Below are 19736 nucleotides of genomic sequence, written 5' to 3' on the forward strand. Positions count from 1 at the left end.
ACAAAACAAAAACATTAGATGATGTGAAATAGGTTACAAGCAACAGCATCTGCGAATATGAAAATATAGGAGTTTAGACATTTTTTTAGGTAATTTTATGTTAAAGATTTAAAAATAACATACATCCTTATTTTAAGAAATAATACAATAGTTTGACAACCCTGTTCGTAAGCTTTTGAATGGTTTCAAACTCAACCTTTTATCTTTTCCAGTGATGAACACGCCTCATGGTATGCTGGGGTATTTAAAATGATGTTTTAGCATTCAGTTCTATTAAGTAACTTTCTGACCACTTTCTGACCAAACATGTTTGGAAAGTTTTGTTAAAAATGGAAAGGAATGCTGTCAAGAAAGAGAATGAATTCAAAATCATTTGTAAAACTTCAAACTCCCTCACCTCTCTCAGCTGGACAGACCTTGATAGTGGGAGCCCCCAACTATTTTGACAGAAAGACAGAGATCGGAGGTGCTGTGTACATCTTCCTCAACCGATTCGGTAACTGGGAGTACGCTCAGCCAATCAGGCTCAACGGAACTCATGACTCCATGTTTGGACTGACCGTCAACAATGTGGGAGACCTGGACCGGGACGGATATGATGGTGAGGATTGACTCGGTCAAGTTAAACTTTATTTAACGTGCATTCATTTACAATTGACTGCATGAAGGGACTGAGTGGACCGAGGGGACCGAGTGGACAGAGGGGACCGAGTGGACTGAGGGGACTGAGTGGACAGAGGGGACTGAGTGGACAGAGGGGACCGAGTGGACCGAGGGGGCCGAGTGGACCGAGGGGGCCGAGTGGACAGAGGGGCCGAGTAGACAGAGGGGACCGAGTGGACATAGGGGACTGAGGGGACTCAGTGGACAGAGGGGACTGAGTGGACAGAGGGGACTGAGGGGACTCAGTGGACAGAGGGGACTGAGTGGACAGAGGGACTGAGTGGACAGAGGGGACTGAGTGGACAGAGGGGACCGAGTGGACAGAGGGGACTGAGGGGACTCAGTGGACAGAGGGGACTCAGTAGACAGAGGGGACTGAGGGGACTCAGTGGACAGAGGGGACTGAGTGGACCGAGGGGACTCAGTAACTGTTTAAAAAAAATACAGTACCAGCCAAATGTTTGGACCCACCTACAGATTCAAGGGGTTTTTCTTTTTTTAATTTTACAATTTTCTACATTATCGAATAATGTGTGCAAAACTGTCATCGTGGTAAAGGGTGGCTACTTTGAAGAATCTCAAATATAAAATATATTTTGATTGGTTTAACACTTTTCTTGGTTACTACATGATTCCATATGTGTTATTTCATAGTTTTGATATCTTCATTATTATTCTCAATATAGAAAATAGTTTTTTTAAATAAAGAAAAATCCTTGAATCAGTAGGTGTGTCCAATCTTTGACTGGTATTGTGTTTTCTGTGTCTCAAAAGGCACCATATTCCCTATGTAGTGACCTATTTTATTTATGTATTTATTATTAACCCTTTATTTAACCAGGAAGGGCTCATTGAGATTTAACATCTCTTTTTCAAGAGCGTCCTGGCCAAGATAGGCAGCACCAAGTCATTAAAAAAATGACAGACAAACAACACCAATAAGAGCCCTATGGTCCCTGGAGCCCTATGGGCCCTGCAGCCCTATGGACCCTGGAACTCTATGGACCCTGGAACCCTATGGTCCCTGGAACCCTATGGCCCTGGAACCCTATGGTCCCTGGAGCACTATGGTCCCTGGAACCCTATGGTCCCTGGAGCCCTATGGGCCCTGGAGCCCTATGGCCCCTGGAGCCCTATGGGCCCTGCAGCCCTATGGTCCCTGGAGCCCTATGGTCCCTGGAGCCCTATGGTCCCTGGAACCCTATGGTCCCTGGAGACCCTATGGTACCTGGAGCCCTATGGTACCTGGAGCCCTATGGTCCTGGAGCCCTATGGTCCCTGGAGCCCTATGGTCCCTGGAACCCTATGGTCCCTGGAGCCCTATGGTCCCTGGAACCCTATGGTCCCTGGAGCCTATGGTCCCTGGAGCCCTATGGTCCCTGGAGCCCTATGGTCCCTGGAGCCCTATGGTCCCTGGAGCCCTATGGTCCCTGGAGCCCTATGGTCCCTGGAGCCCTATGGTCCCTGGAGCCCTATGGTCCCTGGAGCCCTATGGTCCCTGGAGCCCTATGGTCCCTGCAGCCCTATGGGCCCTGGAGCCCTATGGTCTGGGGCCCTATGGGCCCTGGAGGCCCTATGGTCCCTGGAGCCCCTATGGTCCCTGGAACCCTATGGTCCCTGGAGCCCTATGGTCCCTGGAGCCTATGGTCCCTGGAGCCCTATGGTCCCTGGAGCCCTATGGTCCCTGGAACCCTATGGTCCCCTATGGTCCCTGGAGCCCTATGGTCCCTGGGGCCCTATGGTCCCTGGAGCCCTATGGTCCCTGGAGCCCTATGGTCCCTGGAACCCTATGGTCCCTGGAACCCTATGGTACCTGGAGCCCTATGGTACCTGGAGCCCTATGGTCCCTGGGCCCTATGGTCCCTGGAGCCCTATGATCCCTGGAACCCTATGGTACCTGGAGCCCTATGGTCCCTGGAACCCTATGGTCCCTGGAGCCCTATGGTCCCTGGAGCCCTATGGGCCCTGGGCCCTATGGTCCCTGGAGCCCTATGGTCCCTGGAGGCCCTATGGTCCCTGGGCCTATGGTCCTGGAGGCCCTATGGTCCCTGGAACCCTATGGTCCCTGGAGCCCTATGGTCCCTGGGCCCTATGGTCCCTGGAGCCTATGGTCCCTGGGCCCTATGGGCCCTGGGCCCTATGGTCCTGGAGCCCTATGGGCCCTGGAGCCCTATGGTCCCTGGAGCCCTATGGTCCCTGGAACCCTATGGTCCCTGGAGCCCTATGGTCCCTGGAGCCCTATGGTCCCTGGAGCCCTATGGTCCCTGGAGCCCTATGGTCCCTGGAGCCCTATGGTCCCTGGGCCCTATGGTCCCTGGAGCCCTATGGTCCCTGGAGCCCTATGGTCCCTGGAGCCCTATGGTCCCTGGGCCCTATGGTCCCTGGAACCCTATGGTCCCTGGAACCCTATGGTCCCTGGAGCCCTATGGGCCATGCAGCCTGGACTCCTGATTCAGGAATTTATATCTAATGTATGTCAGTCTGTGTATCTGTCCAGACATCGCTGTGGGGGCTCCGTTCGATGGAGATGGGAAAGTGTTCATCTACCGAGGCTCGTCCTCGGGCATCGACACCAAGCCTGCACAGGTGACAATTTTAATTCACACGAAAAGCTTTATTGTCCATCCACCCCCCGATAATTGACGTAGTTTATACTCTGCCCTCTCAGATCCTGGAAGGGGTGAACGAGGGGTGAAACGATTTGGCTACTCCATCTCAGGCGGCCTGGACATCGATGGGAACCTGTACCCTGACCTGGCAGTAGGCTCTCTCGCGATAAGATGGTTCTGTACAGGTCTCGCCCGGTCATTCACGTGACCCGGGATGTATCCGTCGAACCTCAGCACTATATTGACTTGGAGCAACACAACTGCAAGGGGAGAGATGGAGTGTGGTAGGTTGCATTCACTTCTTTTTTAGTGTTTATATAGCCTGGTTGCCAGTCCTTTTTTTGTGTTCATATAGCCTGGTTGCCAGTCCTTTTTGTGTTCATATAGCCTGGTTGCCAGTCCTTTTTTGTGTTCATATAGCCTGGTTGCCAGTCCTTTTTGTGTTTATATAGCCTGGTTGCCAGTCCTTTTTTGTGTTCATATAGCCTGGTTGCCAGTCCTTTTTTTTGTGTTCATATAGCCTGGTTGCCAGTCCTTTTTTTGTGTTCATATAGCCTGGTTGCCAGTCCTTTTTTGTGTTCATATAGCCTGGTTGCCAGTCCTTTTTTTTTGTGTTTATATAGCCTGGTTGCCAGTCCTTTTTTGTGTTCATATAGCCTGGTTGCCAGTCCTTTTTTGTGTTCATATAGCCTGGTTGCCAGTCCTTTTTTGTGTTCATATAGCCTGGTTGCCAGTCCTTTTTTTTGTGTTCATATAGCCTGGTTGCCAGTCCTTTTTTTTGTGTTCATATAGCCTGGTTGCCAGTCCTTTTTTGTGTTCATATAGCCTGGTTGCCAGTCCTTTTTTTGTGTTCATATAGCCTGGTTGCCAGTCCATTTTTAGTGTTCATATAGCCTGGTTGCCAGTCCTTTTTTGTGTTCATATAGCCTGGTTGCCAGTCCTTTTTTTGTGTTCATATAGCCTGGTTGCCAGTCCTTTTTGTGTTCATATAGCCTGGTTGCCAGTCCTTTTTTGTCTTCATATAGCCTGGTTGCCAGTCCTTTTTATGTTTATATAGCCTGGTTGCCAGTCCTTTTTTGTGTTCATATAGCCTGGTTGCCAGTCCTTTTTTGTGTTTATATAGCCTGGTTGCCAGTCCTTTTTTGTGTTCATATAGCCTGGTTGCCAGTCCTTTTTTTTGTGTTCATATAGCCTGGTTGACAGTCATTTTTTTGTGTTCATATAGCCTGGTTGCCAGTCCTTTTTTGTGTTCATATAGACTGGTTGCCAGTCCATTTTAGTGTTCATATAGCCTGGTTGCCAGTCTATTTTTTGTGTTCATATAGCCTGGTTGCCAGTCCTTTTTTTTTGTTGTTCATATAGCCTGTTTGCCAGTCCTTTTTTTGTGTTCATATAGCCTGGTTGCCAGTCCTTTTTTGTGTTCATATAGCCTGGTTGCCAGTCCATTTTAGTGTTCATATAGCCTGGCTGCCAGTCCATTTTTTGTGTTTATATAGCCTGGTTGCCAGTCCTTTTTTGTGTTCATATAGCCTGGCTGCCAGTCCATTTTTTGTGTTCATATCGCCTGGTTGCCAGTCCTTTTTTGTGTTCATATAGCCTGGTTGCCAGTCTACTTTTCACCTTCTGCTAACCGTGAAGGAGTTAGTGAAAGCAGAAAAAGACTGGCAACCAGGCGATTGTGTTTCTGCTGTTGAGAATTAAACACAGGCCTCGGTCAACTCTGTTGTTTTCTGTCATTAGTGTGGAGGTCGAAGTGTGCTTCACCTATACTGCATATCCAGAGTCATACTCACCAGACATCAGTAAGTTACACCTCTGTTTAGAAACACTTCTTTTTTCTTTCCAGAATCATGTTTTTACTCCAGTCACTCTGTGCTTCAAATGAGCTGAGTTGTTCCCCGGTGTGCCGACATTTCCCCTCCCTCCGTCCTTCCCCTCTAGCCCTGGTTCTACTCTTCGAGGCTGACACCGAACGCAGGAAGCTGGGCCTGCCCCACCGTGTTAGCTTCCTGGGTCGGAGTGCACAGGAGGCGGAGTACACACACACTGATGAGGTGGAGCTGAAGGGTCAACGCCATCCCTCCTGCCGGAGCGCCACCTTCCAACTACACGTAAAGGGCTGACAGTCGAGAACTGATGTTTGTTGTTGTTGTGTTTGTTGTTGTTGTGTTCTTGTGTTGTTCTTGTGTTGTTGGTGTTTTTGTTGGTGTTGTTGTTGTGTTGTTGGTGTTGTTGTAGGTGTCGTTGGTGTTGTTGTAGGTGTTGTAGGTGGTGTTGTTGTTGGTGTTGTAGGTGTTGTTGTTGTTGGTGTTTTGTGTTGTTGTTGGTGTTGTTGTTGTGTTGTTGGTGTTGTTGTAGGTGTTGTTGGTGTTGTTGTTGTTGTTGGTGGTGTTGTTGTTGGTGTTGTTGTAGGTGTTGTTGTTGTGTTGTTGGTGTTGGTGTTGTTGTTGTGTTGTTGGTGTTGGCATTTTGTGTTGGTGTTGTTGTTGGTGTTTTGTGTTGTTGTTGTTGTTGTTGTTGTTGTAAAGCTCTGTTGCTTTAGATGTTGCATAGTGTTCCAACCCTGGGAAGAAATAGTGTTTCAGATGTGCTTTATTTTTGACAGTGTTGAATAAATTCTGAATGAAAACAAACATGATTTAAACCCAGGTCTGCTGTAAGTCATAAACTCCAGATATAATTTGTAGATAGATACTTCCATATAATATAATCTCTTTGAAAAATGGTTGAATGATTCTTTCCGTGCAGGAGAATATCCGTGACAAGTTGCGTCCCATCGCCCTGGCCATCACCCACACTATCAGACCCCCCATGTTGTCCTCAGACACTAACCCAGAGGAACAACTGCCTCCTGTACTGGGTGTTGCCACCTCCAACACCCTGCACTCTGAGGTCAGTTCCACACCAACAAGATCAACTTTCATCAGTCCTATAGTGACTTAAAAAAATACATAATTTCTTTGCCTTTATTTATCTTAAGTCCGTCTGATATGTTGCAGGTGAATTTCCTGAGGGAAGGCTGTGGTGATGATAATATCTGTCAGAGCAACCTGAAGTTGACCTACCAGTTTGGAACCCGACCTATAACCTCTGACCTCTTCACCCCTCTGCCAAAGTTAGTAGGAATACACATTTTTATATTCCCTAATTCCTCTCTCATATCCAGAGTTGAGGCATTGAGCTATCTCTCCTTACACCCCCACCCCACACAGTTTATTTCCTGCAATTCTACACATTGTGTCTCACGTAAAAAAAAATAAAAAATACAAAAAATGACAACAATATCTATGAGCGAAAAAAAAAATGAAATTAAAAAACATTAGCTGACATGGGCTGGTTGATCTGGACAGGACTGACCAGTTATACATGGCTCTCCAAGGTCTGTAATGACTGACCAGTTATACATGGCTCTCCAAGGTCTGTAATGACTGACCAGTTATACATGGCTCTCCAAGGTCTGTAATGACTGACCAGTTATACATGGCTCTCCAAGGTCTGTAATGACTGACCAGTTATACATGGCTCTCCAAGGTCTGTAATGACTGACCAGTTATACATGGCTCTCCAAGGTCTGTAGTGACTGACCAGTTATACATGGCTCTCCAAGGTCTGTAATGACATGACAAGAGGAACTGATGATGTCACCTACTAAATGTCACCAATTACAAAAAGTCACCTTGTTCCTTCTACTATTACAACTTTCGAGAGTTAATTTAAAGCCGGATTGAGTTGCTTTAAAAAGTGTATTTTTGTGTGTGGGGGGGGGGGGCGACCGCTGTTCTTTTCTTCTGTTCCTCTGTGTATTTCATAATGAATGAGGGGGTTCGTTGTATGGCCAATAAACCACAGCTATGGGCTGTTCTAAAGCACGACACAACGCAGAGTGCCTGGATACAGCCCTTAGCCCTGGTATATTGGTCATATACCACAAGCCCCTGAGGAGCCTTATTGCTGTTATAAACTGGTTACCAACGTAATTAGAGCAGTAAAAATAAGTGTTTTGTCGCACCCAGCATTCAGGGCTCGAACCACCCAGGTTTATAAATGTGTTTATTCTCCTCCTTCCTGAGATGTGGTACAGGATCGTTCTACCATTTTGTTTCACTCTTCTGTTCCTTCATATCTATTTCCTCATCCTCTTCTCATATCCAGAGACGATGAGGAGGTGTCCGTTTTCTCTCTGTCTGACCAGAGGTCCGTGGTGATGGAGGTGACCGTCACCAACATGCCCTCTGTACCTCTGCACCCTGGAGAAGGACGGCACGATGCCCATGCCGCCCAGCTACTGGTGACCCTGCCAGACACCCTGTCCTACTCTGGCTTCAGGGGGACAACAGGTACGCCACATTGTTCTGTAGTCTGTATAAAATGTAACTCCTTGTTAAGGGGTGCTAAGCTGAAGACAACTTGTAGAAGTAGAGCCAACACACATACGGCACCTTTTAATAACCAAGTTAGTACAACACTGTGACCCGGCCTGGAATAACCCTGACCAACTTTGGCCACGTAATACTCAGGGCCCTATGTATGGTCACATCAGTAGAGGAGTTTACTGGCTACGGTCACCAATCCATCCTGAGTTATAACCTGTTATGCATAATTAACTGTCTACTGTCTCCCATCCATCCTGAGTTAACTCTCTCCCATCCATCCTGAGTTAACTGTCTACTGTCTCCCATCCATCCATCCTGAGTTAACTGTCTACTGTCTCCCATCCATCCATCCTGAGTTAACTGTCTACTGTCTCCCATCCATCCTGAGTTAACTGTCTACTGTCTCCCATCTATCTTGAGTTAACTGTCTACTGTCTCCCATCTATCTTGAGTTAACTGTCTGTCTCCCACCCATCCTGAGTTAACTGTCTACTGTCACCCATCCATCCTGAGTTAACTGTCTACTGTCACCCATCCATCCTGAGTTAACTGTCTACGGTCACCCATCCATCCTGAGTTAACTGTCTACTGTCTCCCATCCATTCTGAGTTAACTGTTTACTGTCACCCATCCATCCTGAGTTAACTGTCTACTGTCACCCATCCATCCTGAGTTAACTGTCTACTGTCTCCCATCCATCCCGAGTTAACTGTCTACTGTCTCCCATCCATCCTGAGTTAACTGTCTACTGTCTCCCATCCATCCCGAGTTAACTGTCTACTGTCTCCCATCCATCCTGAGTTAACTGTCTACTGTCACCCATCCATCCATCCTGAGTTAACTGTCTACTGTCTCCCATCCATCCTGAGTTAACTGTCTACTGTCTCCCATCCATCCTGAGTTAACTGTCTCCCATCCATCCTGAGTTAACTGTCTACTGTCTCCCATCCATCCTGAGTTAACTGTCTACTGTCTCCCATCCATCCTGAGTTAACTGTCTACTGTCTCCCATCCATCCTGAGTTAACTGTCTACTGTCTCCCATCCATTCTGAGTTAACTGTTTACTGTCACCCATCCATCCTGAGTTAACTGTCTACGGTCACCCATCCATCCTGAGTTAACTGTCTACTGTCTCCCATCCATTCTGAGTTAACTGTCTACTGTCTCCCATCTATCTTGAGTTAACTGTCTACTGTCTCCCACCCATCCTGAGTTAACTGTCTACGGTCACCCATCCATCCTGAGTTAACTGTCTACTGTCTCCCATCCATCCTGAGTTAACTGTCTCCCATCCATCCTGAGTTAACTGTCTACTGTCTCCCACCCATCCATCCTGAGTTAACTGTCTCCCATCCATCCTGAGTTAACTGTCTACGGTCACCCATCCATCCTGAGTTAACTGTCTACTGTCTCACATCCATCCTGAGTTAACTGTCTACTGTCTCCCATCCATTCTGAGTTAACTGTCTACTGTCTCCCATCCATCATGAGTTAACAGTCTCCTGTCTCCCATCCATCATGAGTTAACAGTCTCCTGTCTCCCATCCATCCTGAGGTAATGGAACTCTGTTGATCCTGACTGTGTTTCCTGTTTCCTGTGTGTAGGTGGTGTGTCAGGCCAATCAGAATGGCTCTCAGGCAGAGTGTGAGCTGGGAAACCCAGTGAAGAGAGATTCTATCCTGAAGTTCTACATCATCCTCAGCACCTCTGCTATCACCATAGAGACCACGGAACTCACTGTCAACCTCCTGCTGGCTACGTAAGTCTTGGCTGGGCAACCACTGACAGTTTAGGTTCTGAATTAGTCAGTCTCCAGGACCAAAATAAACCTAGACCTGACCTTAAAAAAATGCTCAATCGATAATCTGAAAGTGCTTCTTGGTCCTGAGCTCAATATGTGTCCAGGACACCTAAGTGTCTTCCTGTGTCTCTCCTCAGCAGTTGGTCCATTTAACTCAGTGTTAGCTTCCTCCTAGTGTCTGTGATGTAATGTGTCCTCACTGTGTGTGGGGTTGTCTCCTCCTCAGTATCAGTGAGCAGCCAGACCTGGCCCCAGTCACAGCCGTGGCTAAAGTCGTCATAGAGCTCCCTCTGGCTGTCAGCGGGTAAGTACTGAACTCTAGGTCATCACTAAGGATTTGTCCCCATGCTTCTCTAGCGCATTCTCTCTCTCTCTCTCTCTCTCTCTCTCTCTCTGCTGTCTCTCTCCTCTCTCTCTCTGTCTCTCTCTGTCTCTCTCTCTCTCTCTCTGCTGTCTCTCTCTCTCTCTCTGTCTCTCTGCTGTCTCTCTCCTCTCTCTGTCTCTCTCTCTCTCTCTCTCTCTCTGATGTCTCTCTCCTCTCGTTGTTCTCTCTCTCTCGCTCTCTCTCTCTCTCCCTTCCTCTCTAATTTCCTTAAAATCATCACTAATCCAACATGACTGGATAAGTGAAAGCAGAAGAAGAAAAAAAACGTGGGAAAAAATAAATGTCCCAGGAAGAAAGGATAGGAAAGATGGAGTATTTTCCAGAGGTATTTGAAAAGGGCCAAGTTCTATGATTCACTACTCTATGTCAATCTGCCACAGTAAACAATGGTACTACTAACCCACTAACCCTCTGTCCACTAACCCACTAACTCTCTGTCCACTAACCCATTAACCCACTAACTCTCTGTCCACTAACCCATTAACCCACTAACCCTCTGTCCACTAACCCACTAACCCTCTGTCCATTAACCTACTAACCCTCTGTCCATTAACCCACTAACCCACTAACCCTCTGTCCACTAACCCTCTGTCCACTAACCCACTAACCCTCTGTTCACTAACCCACTAACCCTCTGTTCACTAACCCTCGGTCTACTAACCCACTAACCCTCTGTCCACTAACCCACTAACCCTCTGTCCACTAACCCACTGACCCTCTGTTCACTAACCCACTAACCCTCTGTTCACTAACCCTCTGTCCATTTACCCACTAACACTCTGTCCATTAACCCACTAACCCTCTCTCCATTAACCCACTAACCCTCTGTCAACTAACCCACTAACCCACTAACCCAATAACCCACTAACCGACTAACCCTCTGTCCATTAACCCACTAACCCTCTGTCCATTAACCCACTAACCCTCTGTCCATTAACCCACTAACCCTCTCTCCATTAACCCACTAACCCTCTGTCCACTAACCCACTAACCCACTAACCCAATAACCCACTAACCGACTAACCCTCTGTCCATTAACCCACTAACCCTCTGTCCATTAACCCAATAACCCTCTGTCCATTAACCCACTAACCCTCTGTCCACTAACCCACTAACCCAATAACCCTAACCCTAACCCTCTGTCCATTAACCCACTAACCCAATAACCCACTAACCCTCTGTCCATTAACCCACTAACACAATAACCCACTAACCCTCTGTCCATTAACCCACTAACCCAATAACCCACTAACCCTCTGTCCATTAACCCACTAACCCAATAACCCACTAACCCTCTGTCCATTAACCCACTAACCCAATAACCCACTAACCCTCTGTCCATTAACCCACTAACCCAATAACCCACTAACCCTCTGTTCATTAACCCACTAACCCAATAACCCGCTAACCCTCTGTCCATTAACCCACTAACCCAATAACCCTAACCTAACCCTAACCCTAACCCTCTGTCCATTAACCCACTAACCCTCTGTCCACTAACCCACTAACCCAATAACCCACTAACCCTCTGTCCATTAACCCACTAACCCAATAACCCTAACCCTAACCCTAACCCTCTGTCCATTAACCCACTAACCCTCTGTCCATTAACCCACTAACCCAATAACCCACTAACCCTCTGTCCATTAACCCACTAACCCAATAACCCTAACCCTAACCCTAACCCTAACCCACTAACCCAATAACCCACTAACCCTCTGTCCATTAACCCACTAACCCAATAACCCACTAACCCTCTGTCCATTAACCCACTAACCCAATAACCCACTAACCCTCTGTCCATTAACCCACTAACCCAATAACCCACTAACCCTCTGTTCATTAACCCACTAACCCAATAACCCACTAACCCTCTGTCCATTAACCCACTAACCCAATAACCCTAACCCTAACCCTAACCCCTAACCCACTAACCCAATAACCCACTAACCCTCTGTCCATTAACCCACTAACCCAATAACCCACTAACCCTCTGTCCATTAACCCACTAACCCAATAACCCACTAACCCTCTGTCCATTAACCCACTAACCCAATAACCCTAACCCTAACCCTAACCCTAACCCTCTGTCCAATAACCCACTAACCCTCTGTCCATTAACCCACAAACCCAATAACCCACTAACCCTCTGTCCATTAACCCACTAACCCAATAACCCACTAACCCTCTGTCCATTAACCCACTAACCCAATAACCCACTAACCCTCTGTCCATTAACCCACTAACCCAATAACCACTAACCCTCTGTTCATTAACCCACTAACCCAATAACCCACTAACCCTCTGTCCATTAACCCACTAACCCAATAACCCACTAACCCTCTGTCCATTAACCCACTAACCCAATAACCCACTAACCCTCTGTTCATTAACCCACTAACCCAATAACCCACTAACCCTCTGTCCATTAACCCACTAACCCAATAACCCTAACCCTAACCCTAACCCTAACCCACTAACCCAATAACCCACTAACCCTCTGTCCATTAACCCACTAACCCAATAACCCACTAATCCTCTGTCCATTAACCCACTAACCCAATAACCCACTAACCCTCTGTCCATTAACCCACTAACCCTCTGTCCACTAACCCACTAACCCTCTGTCCATTAACCCACTAACCCAATAACCCTAACCCTAACCCTAACCCTCTGTCCATTAACCCACTAACCCTCTGTCCACTAACCCACTAACCCAATAACCCACTAACCCTCTGTCCATTAACCCACTAACCCAATAACCCACTAACCCTCTGTCCATTAACCCACTAACCCAATAACCCACTAACCCTCTGTCCATTAACCCACTAACCCAATAACCCACTAACCCTCTGTCCATTAACCCACTAACCCAATAACCCACTAACCCTCTGTCCATTAACCCACTAACCCAATAACCCACTAAACCTCTGTCCATTAACCCACTAACCCACTAACCCAATAACCCTAACCCTAACCCTAACCCTAACCCTCTGTCCAATAACCCACTAACCCTCTGTCCATTAACCCACTAACCCAATAACCCACTAACCCTCTGTCCATTAACCCACTAACCCTCTGTCCACTAACCCACTAACCCAATAACCCACTAACCCTCTGTCCACTAACCCACTAACCCACTAACCCACTAACCCTCTGTCCATTAACCCACTAACCCTCTGTCCACTAACCCAATAACCTAACCCTAACCCTAACCTAACCCTCTGTCCATTAACCCACTAACCCAAAAACCCACTAACCCTCTGTCCATTAACCCACTAACCCAATAACCCACTAACCCTCTGTTCATTAACCCACTAACCCAATAACCCACTAACCCTCTGTCCATTAACCCACTAACCCAATAACCCTAACCTAACCTAACCCTAACCCACTAACCCAATAACCCACTAACCCTCTGTCCATTAACCCACTAACCCCAATAACCCACTAACCCTCTGTCCATTAACCCACTAACCCAATAACCCACTAACCCTCTGTCCATTAACCCACTAACCCAATAACCCTAACCCTAACCCTAACCCTAACCCTCTGTCCAATAACCCACTAACCCTCTGTCCATTAACCCACAAACCCAATAACCCACTAACCCTCTGTCCATTAACCCACTAACCCAATAACCCACTAACCCTCTGTCCATTAACCCACTAACCCAATAACCCACTAACCCTCTGTTCATTAACCCACTAACCCAATAACCCACTAACCCTCTCTCCATTAACCCACTAACCCTCTGTCCATTAACCCACTAACCCAATAACCCTAACCCTAACCCTAACCCTCTGTCCATTAACCCACTAACCCTCTGTCCACTAACCCACTAACCCAATAACCCACTAACCCTCTGTCCATTAACCCACTAACCCAATAAACCACTAACCCTCTGTCCATTAACCCACTAACCCTCTGTCCACTAACCCACTAACCCAATAACCCACTAACCCTCTGTCCATTAACCCACTAACCCAATAACCCACTAACCCTCTGTCCATTAACCCACTAACCCAATAACCCACTAACCCTCTGTCCATTAACCCACTAACCCAATAACCCACTAACCCTCTGTCCATTAACCCACTAACCCACTAACCCAATAACCCTAACCCTGTGTCTGTTTCTGTGTTGATTAAGGGTGGCCCGGCCACACCAGCTGTTCTTCAGTGGGGCTGTGAAGGGGAGAGTGCTATGGAGACTCTGGACGACGTGGGCAGTGCTCTGGAGTTTGAGTTTACGGTGATATTGATTGATTGATCGTTTACTTTTATTTGACAATTAAAACTAGCAAACAGAAGATATTACATGAATCGTTCCACCAATTCAGTGCCTTTTGAGAAGTGCAACTTGGTAAAAACAACAACATTTGATTTGACCTCGTTTTAACATTACAGTGCCTTGCAAAAGTATTCGGCCCCCTTGAACTTTGCGACCTTTTGCTACATTTCAGGCTTCAAACATAAAGATATAAAACTGTATTTTTTGTGAAGAATCAACAACAAGTCGGACACAATCATGAAGTGGAACGACATTTATTGGATATTTCAAACTTTTTTAACAAATCAAAAACTGAAAAATTGGGCGTGCAAAATTATTCAGCCCCTTTACTTTCAGTGCAGCAAACTCTCTCCAGAAGTTCAGTGGGGATCTCTGAATGATCCAATGTTGACCTAAATGACTAATGATGATAAATACAATCCACCTGTGTGTAATCAAGTCTCCGTATAAATGCACCTGCACTGTGATAGTCTCAGAGGTCCGTTAAAAGCGCAGAGAGCATCATGAAGAACAAGGAACACACCAGGCAGGTCCGAGATACTGTTGTGAAGAAGTTTAAAGCCAGATTTGGATACAAAAAGATTTCCCAAGCTTTAAACATCCCAAGGAGCACTGTGCAAGCGATAATATTGAAATGGACGGTGTATCAGACCACTGCAAATCTACCAAGAGCTGGCCGTCCCTCTAAACTTTCAGCTCATACAAGGAGAAGACTGATCAGAGATGCAGCCAAGAGGCCCATGATCACTCTGGATGAACTGCAGAGATCTACAGCTGAGGTGGGAGACTCTGTCCATAGGACAACAATCAGTCGTATATTGCACAAATCTGGCCTTTATGGAAGAGTGGCAAGAAGAAAGCCATTTCTTAAAGATATCCATAAAAAGTGTTGTTTAAAGTTTGCCACAAGCCACCTGGGAGACACACCAAACATGTGGAAGAAGGTGCTCTGGTCACTAGCTAGGACAGCGGTAGACAGGCGGGAGGTAGGGGGCGACATGGTAGCTAACTAGCTCGGACAGCAGTAGACAGGCGGGGGCAACACAGTAGCTAACTAGCTATGACAGCGGTATACAGGCGGGGGACACAGTAGCTAACTAGCTATGACAGCGGTAGACAGGCGGGGGCGACACAGTAGCTAACTAGCTAGGACAGCGGTATACAGGCGGGGGACACAGTAGCTAACTAGCTATGACAGCGGTATACAGGCGGGGTGACACAGTAGCTAACTAGCTAGGACACAATAGACAGGTGGGAAGCAGGGGGCAACACAGTAACTAACTAGCGAGGACACAGGTTGACAGGTGGAAGGGGGATGACACAGTAGCTAACCAGCTCGGACACCGGTAGACAGGTAGGAGGCGAATGCCCATATGCAGGAACACACAGAATTGCGGGCCGCATCTCACACTATTGGATGAGTCCGAGACCTTGGACAAGCTCACAAATAAATCACATGAAAGCCAGTGAGGGCTATGGCAAAAACAGAAATTTGTATTGTATTGTTTAAATGGCAAAATGATTTAACATCAGGAGAACTTGCTACTGTGATTGCTGAAATACAGAGCCTGTAGATGGAGTACATCTCAAATCCTAAATTATACTTTTCTTACATTGCTAGCTAGCTCAGCTGGTTAGCTACCTCTGTCTCATTGAACACCAAACCTTAGAAACAATAGCTAGCCACTCAATACTTGCTTTCTTGGTGACAGTTAATTATACATTACAAACATCATTTATCAGCTTCCCATGAAGCGATTGTAATGACAGTTCACAACATACCCAATAGTTTCCCGATTAGTAAATGGGTAGTTTCAAACGCAGTTTGAGATCATTTGAGGGTATATCGCACATGGTTTAATGGGAATTGGGCTTCCTGTCACATCGGTATAAAGGATCGGGAGATAGGTGCAGGAATGCGTAAAGGGTTTTTAATTTCTCCAAATTACAATGTGCCGTGTAAAGGCATGAGAACGAAGACCAAACAAACACTATACAAAACACAGGGTTGAAACCCAAACAAAAGAGCGAGGAGTACATACAATAAATAACACAAGCGCACAATGATTAACACACGGGACGAGACCCCGTAATCATCTGCACAATGATTAACACACGGGACGAGACCCCGTAATCATCTGCACAATGATTAACGGGACGAGACCCCGTAATCATCTGCACAATGATTAACACAGGGACGAGACCCGTAATCATCTGCACAATGATTAACACTGGGGACGAGACCCGTAATCATCTGCACAATGATTAACACGGGGACGAGACCCGTAATCATCTGCACAATGATTAACACGGACGAGACCCGTAATCATCTGCGCAATGATTAACACACGGACGACCCGTAATCATCTGCGCAATGATTAACACATGGGACGAGACCCGTAATCATCTGCGCAATGATTAACACACGGGACGAGACCCGTAATCATCTGCACAATGATTAACACGGGACGAGACCCGTAATCATCTGCACAATGATTAACACACAGGACGAGACCCGTAATCATCTGCACAATGATTAACACGGGACGAGACCCCGTAATCATCTGCACAATGATTAACACGGGGCGAGACCCGTAATCATCTGCGCAATGATTAACACACGGACGAGACCCCGTAATCATCTGCACAATGATTAACACACGGGACGAGACCCCGTAATCATCTGCACAATGATTAACACACGGGACGAGACCCCGTAATCATCTGCACAATGATTAACACGGGACGAGACCCCGTAATCATCTGCACAATGATTAACACACGGGACGAGACCCCGTAATCATCTGCACAATGATTAACACACGGGACGAGACCCCGTAATCATCTGCGCAATGATTAACACACGGACGAGACCCCGTAATCATCTGCACAATGATTAACACGGGACGAGACCCCGTAATCATCTGCACAATGATTAACACGGGGCCGAGACCCGTAATCATCTGCACAATGATTAACATGCGGGATGAGACCCCGTAATCATCTCCGCAATGATTAACATACGGGATGAGACCCCGTAATCATCTGCGCAATGATTAACACACGGGACGAGACCCCGTAATCATCTGCACAATGATTAACACACGGGACGAGACCCCGTAATCATCTGCGCAATGATTAACACACGGGACGAGACCCCGTAATCATCTGCACAATGATTAACACAGGGGACGAGACCCCGTAATCATCTGCACAATGATTAAACACGGGACGAGACCCGTAATCATCTGCACAATGATTAACATACGGGATGAGACCCTGTAATCATCTGCGCAATGATTAACACACGGGACAGACCCCGTAATCATCTGCACAATGATTAACACACGGGACGAGACCCGTAATCATCTGCACAATGATTAACATACGGGATGAGACCCCGTAATCATCTGCGCAATCCACATGGGCACGAAAGACCAAACAGCACAGGAACTCGCACGCACCAACTGACATTGTAACAATAATCAACAGCCCAAAGGAAACCAAAGGGCACATTTATTCATGTACTAATCAGTGGGAATAGGGGACAGGTGTGCGTAATGAAAGTTACGGAGGGATCCGTGACACTTCCCGTGAAAATGTTGTCTGAGGTTGAAAAACAGTTACCAAGGCGGCTAGGATTAGCAAAGGCTCAATTGTAAGCATATTTCAAATAATAATTTGTTTAGATCATAAACATTTTATATTGACTGTGTTTCATTCAACTAATAAATCAACCCTCCATGTTTTGATTAGGTGATCAACACTGGGCCGTCCCTGCAGACTCTAGGCTCTGCCTTCCTCAACATAATGTGGCCTCATGAGCTGTCCAATGGGAAGTGGCTCTTGTACCCCGCTTTTCACTTCAAGGGCCATCCAGAAACCCACTGTAGACTCCACACCTCCTCAACCCACGGAAGTTGTCCCACAGCTCTCCTTCTGAAGACCAGCCACAGGCTTCAGTACGTGTACTAGTACAGGAAAATACCTTTCTTTCTCTTTGCCAACAATACATTAGTCAATATCAATAGTAAAAATAGTACACTGTAAAGTAAAGTAGAACAAAAACATAGAAACAAGAAGAACACAAGAAAGCAAATAACAGACTGAGCAGGTGAATCCAGGTGAATCCAGGTAAATCCAGGTGAATCCAGGTAAATCCAGGTGAATCCAGATGAATCCAGATGAATCCAGTTGAATCTAGGTAAATCCAGGTGAATCCAGGCAAATCCAGGTGAATCCAGGTATATCCAGATGTATCCAGGTAAATCCAGATGTATCCAGGTAAATCCAGGTGTATCAGGTAAATACAGGTGAATCCAGGTGAATCCAGGTGAATCCAGGTAAATCCAGATGTATCCAGGTAAATCCAGGTGTATCAGGTAAATACAGGTGAATCCAGGTAAATCCAGATGAATCCAGGTAAATCCAGGTGAATCCAGATGAATCCAGGTGAATCCAGGTGAATCCAGATGAATCCAGGTGAATCAGGTGAATCCAGATGAATCCAGGTGAATCCAGGTGAATCCAGGTAAATCCAGGTAAATCCAGGTGAATCCAGGTGAAAGCTATGATCCCTTATTGATGTCACCTTTTATATCCACTTCAGTGTAGATGAAGTGGAGGAGACAAGTTAAAGAAACATTCTGAATTCTTGAAACAATTGAGACATGGATTGTGTATTTAAGTGGCTGCTGCATTCATATAGATGATGTCACCATATTCTAGGACTGATAGGAACGTCAACGGAATAATCTGCTTTCTACTATTAGGCGAGGCGGGGCCTATTTCTGTAGAAGAAGCCCATATTTATTAGGCCATAAGTAGCAAATAGAAGTTCAAAACTTGTAATGTTCACAAGAATTTAAATTGATAAAAGATCTAACACAACATTAGATGATAATGTATGGATTATTATGGATTTATAATCACTTACAGTAGAAGTCGGAAGTTTACATACACTTAGGTTAGAGTCATTAAAACTCGTTTTCAGCCACTCCACAAATGTCTTGTTAACAAACTATAGTCGGTTAGGACATCTACTTTGTGCATGACACAAGTCATTTTTCCAACAATTGTTTACAGACAGATTATTTCACTTATAATTCACTGTATCAAAATTCCAGTGGGTCAGAAGTTTACATACACTAAGTTGACTGTGCCTATAAACAGCTTGGAAAATTCCAGAAAATAATGTCATGGCTTTAGAATAGACTAATTGACATCATTTGAGTCAATTAGAGGTGTACCTGTGGATGTATTTCAAGGCCTACCTTCAAACTCAGTGCCTCTTTGCTTGACATCATGGGAAAATCAAAAGAAATCAGCCAAGACATCAGAATTTCTTTTGTAGACCTCCAAACGCCTGAAGGTACCACGTTCATCTGTACAAACAATAGTACGCAAGTATAAACACCATGGGACCACGCAGCCGTCATACCGCTCAGGAAGGAGACGCGTTCTGTCTCCTAGAGATGAACGTATTTTGGTGCAAACGTGCAAATCAATCCCAGAACAACAGCAAAGGACCATGTGAAGATGCTGGAGGAAATAGTTACAAAAGTATCTATATCCACAGTAAAACAGTCCTATATCGACATAACCTGAAAG

The 19736-nt window shown here is 46.1% G+C and overlaps 1 pseudogene; it reads left to right on the forward strand.

Moving 5' to 3' along the window:
- Nucleotides 1-406: 406 nt before the first annotated feature.
- Nucleotides 407-9756, forward strand: LOC135535747 (integrin alpha-7-like; annotated as a pseudogene).
- The last annotated feature ends 9980 nt before the right edge of the window (nt 9757-19736 follow it).

This window comes from Oncorhynchus masou, unplaced genomic scaffold, assembly GCF_036934945.1.
Source record: "Oncorhynchus masou masou isolate Uvic2021 unplaced genomic scaffold, UVic_Omas_1.1 unplaced_scaffold_5088, whole genome shotgun sequence".
NCBI lineage: Eukaryota > Metazoa > Chordata > Actinopteri > Salmoniformes > Salmonidae > Oncorhynchus > Oncorhynchus masou.